Source organism: Erinaceus europaeus, chromosome 3, assembly GCF_950295315.1.
Source record: "Erinaceus europaeus chromosome 3, mEriEur2.1, whole genome shotgun sequence".
Lineage (NCBI taxonomy): Eukaryota > Metazoa > Chordata > Mammalia > Eulipotyphla > Erinaceidae > Erinaceus > Erinaceus europaeus.
In genome coordinates, this window is record NC_080164.1 from 57,701,117 (window position 1) to 57,715,369 (window position 14,253).

Consider the following 14,253-nt stretch of genomic DNA (forward strand, 5'->3'; position numbering starts at 1 on the left):
TCTTTCTTAGTTTTTCTCTAACTCATCCTCTGTCTGACTAATTCTGTTTTCTGCTTCTGTTAGTCTGCTTTCCCTTGCCTCAGCTTCTTTCTTCATTACAGCTATTTCAGCTTTCAGTTCTCTAATTGCCTCAAGATAATCAGTATTTTCCTTGGAGGTCTCAACTGTTGTTTCCCTAATACTGCCATTCCTTTCCTCCAATGTTTTCATTTCTGTGATTAATAAGTTTATTATTGCTTGCATACTTTTCTTTTCTATGGTTACTTCTGGCTGACTTGTAGTTTCTTCTGGGCTCTTGTCTTCATTCATTGAGGTAGCAGTTTTATTTGTTTTTGATCTACCCATTTTTTTGATCTATATGTTTCTTTTTTTATTTTCTGTTGTTCCTCAGTTGCTGTGTCTTGAGTACAAGCAACACTATACTAAATATCTTTATGACAATTGCATTCACCAACCTCAGGAATTACAGTAGCAACTGAAGCAAGTATTGAAGCAGTTTAATCACTACCAGTTAGCCAAACAATGTCTCCAGCCTGTGAAAAAATTGTAACCAAATCCCAGTGAACAAGATTGAGAAAAGAAAGAAGGGATAACAAGAATAGACAGTTATGCAAATCTACTATCCACTGTATATTCTAGTGGTAACAAGAGGGGAAACCGAAGTAGAGCAGAGATACACACAGAGTCCACTCTGAGTCAGATTTCTTCCCCATAATAATTCCTAAATTCAGAAAGGCAAAGAAGAATGAAGAAGTGTATGACAAGATTAAAAAAAAAAAGAAAGAAGAGAGAGAAAAGAGAAAAGATAAGAAAAAGAGCTGTAATAAAGGATTGGTGGAAGGAAAGAGTTTTTAATTTAAAAAATTTAAAAAAATATTTAATTATCTATGTGGGGTGGGGGTGTTGGCTACTTAGAAAAAAGGCCAGAGGTTTCAGAAGGGACTAGACTTAGAATGAATGATACTCCCTGGTGGGACAGGAATCTTGGTAAAGAAAGAAGCTCAGCAGGGGAACCTGCTAATAGCTGGTCCCCAGGGACTGGTTATGGGGGGGTGCGCTTTGGAGATAATAATTTAAAAGAAAAATTTTTTTTTCTCTTTTTTTCTACTCTATTTTTTAACCCAAATTAAGTTATAGTCACCTCCTTGGTGTCACCGCTAGGACCCCTTATTGACTGGCCTACTAAAGGCAGAAAATCCTACCATTTCCAGAGGATGTGGTCAGAGCTCAAGCCACTAGCAGCTTTCAGTCCGCCATCTTCCAGGAACTCCTTCTTTTCTTTTTCTATTTTATTTTAAATATAGTTTTTAATGTACTTGATAGAGACAGAGAGAAATTAATAGGGAAGGGGGAGATAGAAGGGGAGAGTTACAGAGAAACATCTGCCACACTGCTTTACTGCTTGGGAAGCTTTCCTCCTTGCAAGTGGGTACTGAGGCTTGAACCTGGGTCCTTGCACATTATGACATATGCACTCAACCAGGTGTGCAGCCACTTAGCTCTGACACAGAAGCCTTTCTTTCCTCATAGTTTTTTTTTCCCATAAATTTAGTATTATCTTGCCTGATGACTTTAGTAAAATCTCTTAGTAGCATGTAGTACTAATATTGGTATTTATCTAAAAGGTTGGATTGGAGTTGGAGTACTTAAGGTGTTTCATTAGCATGATAGATAGATTTGTGTTGATTGTTAATGGAACACCTCAGTTCTCCCCAGCATGTGTATTTTCATAAGTTACTTGAGTACTCTCAAAATATAGAATAGGACTACCTAAGATAAACAATTGAAGATAGCAAGAGTCAGAAAGATGCTATCTTTTCTATAACCTAGACTAGAAAATCATTTGGTATTATTAACACCAACTTTTAAGTTTAATTTCTTGAACTCAGTTGATCATGAATTTTCTGAACTCTATAGTTTTTTTCTAGATCTGTGTCTGGTATGGTAATTTGGAGTGTCTATCATTTCTGTCTGTGTATTTCTTAGTTTCCACATTGTGTGTGGATTTTGTTGTTGTGCTAGCAGGAGGCACTGTGGCTAAGATATTCAGTTTCCCTGTTTGTATATCTTGGTGGGGCAGGGAAGATTTTATCCTGTGTCACCATTCTGATTTAGTGTCTTTAGCATCAGTACAGTCTCCCTGCAGTTGTTCTATCTTCTGGAAAGAAGTATGTGTGTGTGTGTGTGGGGGGGGGGGTGCTTACTGTCTTGGAGAATTTATTTCTCCTTTGTGATAAACGAAAAAGTTAGATTTATGGCTACCAACATTTCTTGCCTGCTTCCCTCTGGCCATTTGTTCTGTTTGATAGTACCAAAAATGGCACCTGTTGCCAACTAAGCATGGTTTCTTGAGTTTTGTCTTTTTTTATTTTATTTATAAAATGGAAATATTGATAAGACCATAGGATAAGTAAGAGGAGAACAATTCCGCACAATTTCCACCACCAGAACTAGTATCCCATTGCCCCCCTTGAAAGCTTTCCTAAAAATTTATCCCTCTGGGAGTATGGACCCAGGGTCATTATGAGATGCAGAAAGTGGAAGGTCTGGCTTCTGTATTGCTTCCTGATTGAATATGGGTGTTAACAGGTTGCTTCATACTCCCTACCTGTCTCTCTTTTCCCTAGTTTGGGGAGGCAGGGCTCCGGACACAGTCGTGGGGTCTCGATCATCTGCCTAGGGAAGTCAGGTTGGTGTCATGGTAGCATATGAAACCTGGTGGCTGAAAAAGTCTTGAGTTTTGAGACCTTTTCTCTCACTCTTTATCAAGTTTCCTCAGAACCCATTTGTGACTGAGATACTTCAGAAGTCACCATTGCAGGAGAGGGGAGACTTTATCCAGAGTTACCAGGCCAGTTTAGTGTTTTTTAGGTCAATATGGAGTCTCCCTTATATTGTTCCAGCTCTGTGGGGTATTAGCATTGGAAATTGAAGAGGTCACAATTGTAAATAGGTGATTTTTTTCTTCTTCTTTTTATCAGTTGTTGCTTTAACTCAGACCCAGAAGGGGTTGCCTCAGCCACTACTCTCCCAATTTGGTGTCAGCTGTCCCTAAATACAGTTTTCAGTCCTAGGAATCTTTCCTTTACCCCTTCTACATCCATGATCCATACATGTCTGTACTCATATGTGGCTTGGTGAGTTTCTGAAGAAATTCCTGAATGCATTTTGTTGAGTTTTTCAGGTGATTTTCGTTGCTTTTTTTAGATGATCAGGGAAAGCAAAGTGAGTATGTTGTCACTCCATAGTCATGCCTCTGGAAGTCTCTCTAACACCAGATTTTAAAATAATTTTCTTAAAGTATAATCAACGCACAAGACAACCTGCTATATTTAATGTATATAGTTGAATGAGCTTCTACAAATGGATATCACCATAATATCACCACAATCAAGATAATAAAAATAATTTATCACCTTAAAAACTTGTCCACTTTTTGATGCTAAGAACATTTCATATATATACTCTCAGCAAAATTTAACTGTGTTATACTATGCTGTTACTTAAATGTTGTAAATGTATCTCTGGAGTCCGTTCATCTTACAGAACTGATAATTTTGCATTCATTCAACATTTTCTCATTTCCCTTTCTCTAAGCACATAGAATCACTATTTGAGGGGCTGGGTGATGGCACACCTGGTTGAGTGCAAATGTTACAATGAAAAAGTACCCAGGTTCAAACCCTCAGTCCTCACCTTCAGGAGGAAGCTTTGCAAGTGGTAAAGCAGGGCTGCAGGTGTCTCTCTCTCTCTCTTCCTCTCTATCTCCCCCTCCCCTCTCTATTTCTGGCTATCTCTATCCAACAAAGATAATAAAAAATAAAAGAAATCACTATTAAAGATAGGGAATTCTATCCACAGATCTTAAATCCTCCAAAATTATCCTTCAGATATCAGGGAGATATAAATGTCTTCTCAGATATCCAGAAGTGAAAGTGATTTGCCACTATCAAATCCAGCTTAGAAGAATAGCTGTAAGGAAGGAGTCCCACAAGAAAGGAGGGAGCGAAAGAATACATGTTCTAAGCAAAGTGAACATTAGTAGACTTTAACTAAGAACATAATAGTAATAAAAAAGAAATAACAGTAAAATTGAAGAGAGGGGAATTAATGGACAAAATAATTCTAACAAATGTTTGTTAATCAAAACAAACTTTAAAAAAACTTGTTTTTTGATACACTATACTATTTATTATAACTGGTAACCACAATACAAAACAAGGAACAGAAATTTACAGGAAGTACAGATAAATCAGTGAAGAACTCATCACAGAAACCCATCCAAACAAAATGACATATAGAAAAAAATAGGCAAAGAATCAACTATTTAAAACAAACTCAACACAAAAATCAAGATGGAAGTACATAAACCACATATATCAACACTTGCCCTAAATGAGAATGGCCTAAATTTACCTGTCAAAAGACTCAAAGTAGCTAAATGGATTAAATATCAGGATCTGTTCATTATATGTCTTCAAGAAGCAGGTAATCAAAGAAAAAACAAATGGAAGTTTAATGTAAGAGGCTGGAACAAGATTTTCAAAGCTAATAACTGATTTTAAAAAGGCAGGGATAGTTACTCTCTTCTCAGATGACATAGATTTTCAGATAAAGAAAGTAAGCAGAGACAGAGAGGGACACTACATAATGGTTAAAGGATTAATTCAAAAAGAAGACATAACCATTACAAATACATATACTCCAAACTCAGGTGCTTCCAATTATATAAAACAAATACTTACTGAAAATAAAGTAGACACAGACAGTGACACAATAATAGTAGAAAGTCTGGACACACCACTCACAGCAAAAGACAGATCATTTGGACAAAAAATTAACAGGGAAATAGGAAATAGCAAAATCTCTCCTGAGGAAAAAGAAGAAAAATGGAGGCATCATAATTCCTAACTTTAGGTTATACTACAAAGTAATAGTAGTTAAAAGAGTGTGATATTATCTAGTGGGGGTTGAACTGTAATATGTAAAACTGGAAAATGTTATGTATGTACAAACTACTGTATTTTACTAACAATATAAACCATTAATCCACCAATAAAGAAATAAAAAAAGAACAGTGTCATATTAGAACAAAAATGGACATATGGATAGATGGAATACGATAGAGAGCCCAGAACTAAACCTACACACCTATAGGTACATTATATAAAACAACGGGGCCAAAATTGTCCCTTGGGGAAAATGTTTCTTTAACAGTTGGTGCTAGGAAAACTCTACAGTCACATGTAGAAAGAACAATGAAACTAGACCACCAATTAACACCATATACCAAAATTAGCTAAAAATGGATAAAAAATCTGGATAATAGATTTGAAAGTATAAAATACATAGAAGAATATTTCAGTGAGATATTTTATGACATTAACACTAAGGATGTATTTGGAGACTCCGCCACATAAGCAAGGGAAACAAAAACAATATTGATTAAAGAAATGGGACTATATCAAACTAAAACGTTTCTACATATCAAAGAAAATTCCACAATGATAAACAGGAAATCTAGCAACTGGGATAACATATTTGCACGTCATATGTCAGACAAGTGGTTGGTATGGAAAAATGCTCCAATTCATGTATTACCAGGGAAATGAAAATTAAAGCCACACAGAGATAGTAACTCACACATGTGAGAATGACTTTCATAGACAAAACAGGAGAAGATAAGTATTGGAAATGTTGTGGAGATAAAGGAACTCTATTACATTTCTGGTGGGAATGCAAACTAGTACAAAATACCTTTTAACAAATGACTGGAAAAAAAAAAACAAAAAATGTTATGAGACATATGCTCAATGGAGTACTACTCAGCCATAAAAAATGTATTGTGTTCTTGGGATAAAATGGATGGAATCTGAAAAGAATAAGCTCAGTTATGTAAGTAAGGAGGTGAAGGACAACCATCGGATTTTTTCACTCATATATGGAATTTAAAGGATAGAACACAATTTATATAACCCAGATTCAGAAGTCTTCTCTATTAGTATCTTTTTTGCATACAATTGATGTAACACAATTACAATCTGTTTCAGCATTTTTATTCGGTGGTTTTTAAAACCACTTTTTTTTGTCACAAAATGATTTGTTTAAATAGAATCATAAGATGAAAATTTGCTCTCCCGAAGTCTCTGCTCTTTGAATTGGAGATATATGTCCCTACTAATTGTTCATACTTAACTGCTTTCATAGGTAAAAAGAGGGGAGAGAGAGAATAAAGTGTTATATTGGCAAATGAAGTTCTAAATAACATAGTCTAGTGACCATTGTTCTCTAAATGGAAAGGCAGAAGCTGTTGTTCACAAAGAGCATTTTAGAAGTGAAGTGAATGAGCTTTTAAAAGTTATTGCGTTTAGATTAGTATTGCTACATAGGGATAGTCTAACATATGTGAATAAATTTATACAATTCCATATTTTCATTTAATGTTGTTAATAAATAAATCTTGCTAGTGGGATTAACTGTTTTTATTCAAAATAAACATAGACAACTAATCTATGAAAGTCCCTTTTTAAAATAATGAAACCAAGTCGATTCAAGAATCAGACTGTGTATTATATATACTGAGAAATAATCTTTACATTCTAGATATTCACCCACCGAGTGTATGAATGAATTGTGAGCTCAGGAAAACATATAGATTCATGTTATGGCACTCATACTGTGCATGTATCATTTATGTCTATTCAAAATATATATGATAGACACATATGGACATACACAGTAAATCACAAAGCTTTCTATTCTGTGAATATCTCTCTTTAGCCAGTGATGGATTTCATTATTAATTAAAGAAACATTTAGCTTGTTTAATTGGCTTCTGCCATGCATAATTTCAACCTTTCAATGTCTCTTCAAGTTGGCTTATTATACTAAATGCACTCCTTTGTTTTGGTGACATCATCAATCACAGGCTGTAGATGGACGAACTCAGCAGTAGGGTGAATAACATGTAAAAGGACTACTTCTTTATTCCCCAACATGCAGTTTACCATCAGGTAACTCCATTTGTAAATGTCTTTGATTCTTTAAAACTAAAATGCCCACACTGCATTTAAGGAGGTCAGGCATCTAATTAAAAGAATTGGTCATTTGTTGTTACCTATCCACTTTGATGTATGCACTTTCCTTGACTTCTGAGCAAATTGATGTCTTAAGTTTTTTTTTTTCATTGACTGTGCTTCATTTAATCAAGTTTTTATATTTTTTTATAAAAGTTGAAGTAAAATCTAGATTATATTCAGGTAAATTGATTCTCCAAATACATTTTGAATAATTTATCATGAGTGGTTGTTGAACTTTCTCAAATGCTTTTTAATAAGTAGTTTCCAGTGTACTATAAAACAGACAGATTTAAACACCTGGGGAGAGTCAAGTATTGTAATAAACATATAGATACTTTTTCTTTTGAGAGTATAATGAGTCATAAAATCCTCATGTTTGAGTGGTTGAACCGTTGGAGACCAAGTCTAAAGTGGGATGATAACATCAATAGAAACCATGCTGGATCAAATCAGTAAATCAATTAGATCAGCTGGCAAAAGAAATATATGTATATTCTATAAAGGGAAAGATAGTGCTGGGAATGCTTTATGGCATTAACCTCAAGAAAAGGTTTGCGATTGTAGTCTCAATCACCTATAGTCTCCCTTCACTGAAGTCTATACATTTATCTAATGTCTTCTTGATTACACATGTGATTTACGATCCTTCATTTCCAAGATATTGTTACTCTCCATGTAAAAATGTGCATTTCTTAAAATACAATGTGATTTTGCTTTGTTTCAGTGTTCTGAGATTTGTAAATTAGAATGTGACAATGCATCAAACTCCCTTTCGGAAGAGAATATATTCTCTTTGGGCATTTTTTAACTGTTGCTCAGTACTGAGTAAGTTCTGACGTCAGTGGCAGAATGTTTAAGGAATTTTATTTGATGTATTTGTTTTTCAGAATCATTTGTATTATACAATTTAAGAGGGAATGTTTTAAACTGATAAAGGATAGGGAAGTTTCCAATGGAGGGGATAGGACATGAAACTCTGGTGGTGGGAACTGTATGAAATTGTACCCCAGTTATCTCAAAACTGTTAAAAATTATTAAATCATTAGTAAAAATTTAAAAAAACTAAACAGTTTCTATCTCAGAGAAAACCTGAAGAGATATTCTCTATTTTAAAAGTTAATAAACCCACGAACAATTTCAGCAGATTTAAGGATTCTAAAATTAGAGGTAAAAAGGAGTTGAAATAAAGCTGGGTCCCCAGTGTCTTATGGTGGGGGGAAATGGCACTATAGTCATTGATACATATTTTGAGGAGATGTTAACTTGTACACCTATGACAATAGAAAGTCTTGTCTAATAGAATTACCTTTATAAAAGTAAATTATTAAAATTATATCGATAAGCCATGAAAACAAATATATTGTTTTAAGTATGTCAAATATATGTATGATTCAAAACTCACACAAGATGACATTGAGAATAGTATAAGTTTTCATCTCTGATTACAAACACCTTACTACTCTACCTAGGTTATGCATTTTGTCAGTTTTCTAACTGTGATTCTGGATAAATTCTCTTTTTAATGTTGTATAAGTTCTTACAAAACTATTATATACATTTGCATGCATTTATGCTAGATATGTTCATAAGTCTTTGCATAATATAAACTCTGCAACCTATTATCAAAATGCATTTTGGAATCTATGTATCTATGCTTGTAAAGACATCTTCTCAACTGTGACAACAGAATATTACATTATACAGACACACAGACATATTGTAAGTTATTGTTAATAATTATATCATCAATATGGTCTTGGAGGTCATGCAGTGGCTATAGTGCTGAACTTGCAAGCAAGAAGTTCCAGAGTAATATCCTCAGAATCACATATGTTCAAGTAATGATCTGCTGTTCTCTGTGTCCTTTATGCTAGTAAAGTCTAAAAATCACACATTATGTGATTTTCTAGTGTATTTCTTTGTAATTTGATAAAGAAGAAAAAGATATCTACCTGTGAGTAGAATGGGTTCTATATCTATATCTATATCTATATCTATATCTATATGTTACTGATAGGTAAATAATTTACTCTCTATATGTTTGTGTAAATAGCATTGTTCTCTTTTTCTCATGTATTCAATTTTTAATACATTCACATGTTTTTTTAAAACAATAGTTTACCTCTGGAACAAAAGACAGTGCAAAAGAAAAAGTATTCCTACTTCACATCATACAAAATATTATCTCAAAATGAATCAAAGATGTAAATACACAAGATATAACTATAAGATAAATAACTATAAAATTAATATTTTAATGCTAAATTATTAACCTCTTTGCTATTTTACCAAATGTACAAGTGATAAAAAGAAAAGATAAGCAAGTTAAAACATATTTTTCTCCCTTTTAAAACAAAGTTTTATTTATTCATGAAAGAGAGGGCCAGAGCATCACTTTGAAATATGTGGTAGCCCATGGGGATTGATATTAGAGCCTAATATATAAAAGTTACTCATTCTACCACCCATTATACTATCTCATGAATAGTTTTGGAAATATTTAATACAGAATCACTATAGCAATGCTATAATTAAAATAAACTTTTTGTCCTCTTATCTTTCTTATTCCTTCCCTTCCCTTTTCTCCCCACCATATCCTCCCTCCTCTCCTCTCCTCTCTTCTCTTCTCTTCTCTTCTCTTCTCTTCTCTTCTCTTCTCTTCTCTTCTTCTCTTCTCTTTTCATCTCCTTTCCCTCCCTCTTCTCTTCTACTTTACTTGTTTCTCCCTACATCAGACTAATATATTTCTGCGTACACATGCATACACAAACACATATGTATATAGGTATGACAAATTGGAAAGACTGTGCATAGAATGGAAAAATATTATTAATATTAATAAACTCAAATAAATAAATAGATTATTAATATTAATAAACTCAAACAACATACACACTGATTTTTTAAATAGCAAAGGACTTGAATATAAATATATATTTCTTAATTTTTATTTATAAAATGGAAACATAGACAAGACCATAGAATAAGAGGGGTATAATTCCACACAGTTCCAACCACCAGAACTCCATACTCCATCCCCTCCCCTGATAGCTTTACTATTCTTTATCCCTCTGGGAGAATGAACCTAGGGCCATTATGGGGTGCAGAAGGTGGAAGGTCTGGTTTCTGTAATTGCTTCCCTGCTGAACAAGGGCATTGACAGGTCTATCCATACTCCCAGTCTGTCTCTCTCTTGATAGGGTAGCCTGATAGTGACTAAAGAGTCATCATTAAAGTATACCAGTCTCTTGCCCTTATTCAGCTTTTGCAGTCCTAACTTTGATAAGGTTAGCTTTGGAGTGACTGAGGAAAGTGTAAGAGGTAGGTGGGAAGGGTATCTAGGTCAAACTAGAAACTATTTCATTAGGTACTTTATAGTGTCTTTTTAGGTCTTTCTACTTGCTTGCTTCATTTATTGACTAACTGCAAACTATTGTGCACTTTTACTTTCAGGTATATATTTTGCCCTAGTTTGTGGATACATGTGTACTTATGCCCTATTTCATGGGACCTAGTCTATAGGTAGGTTTTGGGACTTTGTTAGGAAGTGAGCCACCCGAAATGGAATTAAGGAGTCCTATGAGAAATGAAAGGTCTCACCCAAGTAATGAGACTGAAGGGTTGACATTCTATGGCTGACATCTATGGACACAGTCTGAAGTGAAGCATATGGTACTGGTTGCATTGATTAAGTTGAGATCAGAAGATGCAGTATCAGTTGGTATGAATTGAGAGAAACATGCAGGAAAGTGAGCCCCACCCTAGAGGTTCCAGGACTGGGAGAAATATGGGCTCTATAGAAGAAGTAGGAGGTTCGTAGGGTTTAAGAAGGCTTAGGTTAAGAAAATTCGGAGGTCGGGAGGTGGTGCGGTGGGTTAAGCGCACGTGGCGCAAAGCGCAGGGACTGGCGTAAGGATCCCAGTTCGAGCCCCCGGCTCCCCACCTGCAGGGGAGTCGCTTCACAGGAGGTGAAGCAGGTCTGCAGGTGTCTGCCTTTCTCTCCCCCTCTCTGTCTTCCCCTCCTCTCTCCATTTCTTTCTGTCCTATCCAACAATGAACAACATCAACAATGGCAATAATAATAACCACAAGGAGGCTACAACAACAATGGCAACAAAACGGGGAAAATGGCCTCCAGGAGCGGTGGATTCATGGTGCAGGCCACCGAGCCCAGCAATAAACCTGGAGGGAAAAAAAAAAAAAAAAGAAAGAAAGTTCTTAGGGTTAAGATAGATATTGCTATAATCAAGCAAGTATATTTTCTATTGAAGATATTTAAATCATCATCAGTTTCAAGAAAAGCTGACCAATATCACTAGCTTTAAGAAAATGTAGGTTGGGGACTTCTGGAGGTAGGGCTATGGAGCAGTAGCAGCAGTAGCAGCTATATTTCTCTCCTCCCCTCTCCCCAGTCAACTAGGAACACCACAGGAAATAACCTGGGACCACAACAAGACAGGGCTAGAACAACTTTAGGAACCCACCAAATCACTGGTGAGTGCAAACATGTGTGGTTCATGGACAGAGAGGAGCCTAGGGAGAGATTAAGTGGCTGGTAACAGTCCAGCAGTTTACCAATTGAGACACCTCCTCTAATCTGTTTCACCAACAAAAAGATGGCTGAGGGAGAAGAGGACTTCCCTAAGACTCACCAAATGCAACTGTGATTCTTTATTGATACTGCAGTCAGAATCTGGAGCAGCAGCGGGGAGGCGCTATGCTGACATCAGGGGACAGAGAACTAACCAGGAAACTCAGGAGAAGATCTGAACCTCCTTGGCCTAGCAGTGGGGCTGTGAGAGTCTCTTTGCATAACAAATAGATTATTTCTGCCCCATCCTGCTGTATCTGTTGGTCAGGAGTCAATGATTAAGCTAAGAAGCATACTTATAGCTTAAAATCCCTCAGGCTCCTATAGCCGACAGGGAAGAAAAAGAATAAAAGAGACTTTTAAGCTACTGAGTCCCAACTCAGGGATTAAAATAGTATTGAAACAACTGTCAATTTCCACAAATGTGAATTCTTTAATTACCTTTCATAGAGACAAGTCAATCCAGGGAAGAGTGATCAGTAATTTGAAAAGTACTGAGAGAGGAACCTCATAAGATATTATATAAAATGGTTAAACCAACAAGAAGAAATATTGGAGAAATGAACCAGGATAAGAGTCCAGCAAAAATACCCCCAAAAGCCTGAAACACAAAATAATGAGGTCAATACCCAAACATCAGTTAAGGAAATAATCACAGGAGTGAGTAAAGAGTTTGAAAGAATTGTCATCAGAAATGCAGAAACAACAAATGAAACTCTGGAAGAAAACACTAATTATCTCAAGGTTATTAGAGAACCTTGAAAGATTAAATAGATTAAAGATGAAAGATTAAATAGCTGAGATAAGAACACAACTAGATGAACAAGCTAAAACAGTATCAGAAAAGAGTAACAAAATAGATGAACTCCAGAAAACAGTAGAGGGGAGAGAGAATAGAATAAATGAGGCTGAAGACAGAATTAACAAGTTCGAGGATGAATTAGACAACTAAAAAATAAGTAAGAGGTCTCAAAAAGAGATTAAGAGATTCTGAAAACAACAACAGAGGCCTATGGGATGACTTCAAAAAAAAATAATATACTCATTATTGGCTTACCAGAGGATGAGAGGGAGAGGAAGAAAGCATTCTTCAGGATAATAGCTGGGAACTTCTCTAGTCTAGACAACATCAAAGACAGAAAGGTTCAAGAAGCCCAGAGGGTCCAACACAGAATTAACCCAGACTTAAAGACACCAAGACACATAATACTGAGAATGAACATGAATAAGGATAAAGAAAGGATCCTGAAGGCTACAAAAGAAAAACAAAAATTCAAAAGTCACCTACAAAGCAAAACCCATAAGATTAGCAACAGACTGATCCACAAAAACACTAATGGCTAAAGAGAATGGCAAGATATCTATTTAGTACTCAATGAGAAAGGCTTTCAATCAAGATTATTATATCCTGCTAGACTGTCATTCAGACTAGATGGAGGCATCAAAACCTTCTCAAACAAGCAACAGTTGAAAGAATCAACTATCACCAAGCCTGTCCTGAAAGTTCTGAAAGTTCTCCTATAAACAGTCAGACCACCATAAATAGGCCATCTATCAGAAAACTCTAAAAATCTACAAGAATGGTGTTAAAATATCTTCAGTCTTTGAAATAAAAATGTCAATGGCATGACTACCCCTATTAAAAGGCACAGAGTATGAAGATGGATCCGAAAACAAAACCCAACAATATGCTGTCTACAGGAAACCCAAAGACAAACTCAAATTTAAAGGATGGAAAACTATCATACAATCCAAGGGCCCACAAAAAAAGCAGGAACAGCTATTCTCATATCTGATAGACTTTAAAATAAATAAAATTTTAAAAGATAGGGATTGACACTACTTAATGCTCAGTGGATCAGTCAATCAAGAGGACTTAACAATTATTAACATCTATGCACCCAATGAGAAGCCATCTAAATACATCAAACATCTACTGAAAGAGGTACAGCAATATATGAATAGCAAAACAGTCATAGTAGGGAACTTCAACACCCCCCTCTCTCAACTTGACAGATCATCCAGGCAGAAAATCGATAAAGACATGAGGGAACTAAATAAGGAGATAGATAAACTAGAACTATTGAACATGTTCCGAGTCATTCATCCCAAGAAACTGGAATATACATTTTAGTCAAGTCCACATGGGTCACTCTCAAGGAGAGACCATATGTTAGACCACAAAGACAGCATCAGCAAATTCAAGAGCATCGAAATCATCCCAAGCATCTTCTCAGAACACAGTGGAATTAAACTAACACTTAACAATCAAGAAAAGATTAATAATAGTCCCACAATGTGGAAGTTCAACAGTACACTACTTAACCCCTACTGGGTAAAGGAGGAAATAAAGGAAGAAATCAAAATATTTCAAGATTTCATTGAAAATGAAGACAAAAGCTACCAAAATATTTGGGACACAGCTAAGGCAGTAGTGAGAGGGAAGTTCATAACCATACAAGCATATATTAGTAAACAAGAAAAAGCACAAATAAACAGCCTGGTTGCACATATTAAAGATCTAGAAAAAGAAGAACAAAGGAACCCTAAAGCAATCCTAAAGCAGAAGGATATAAATCACTA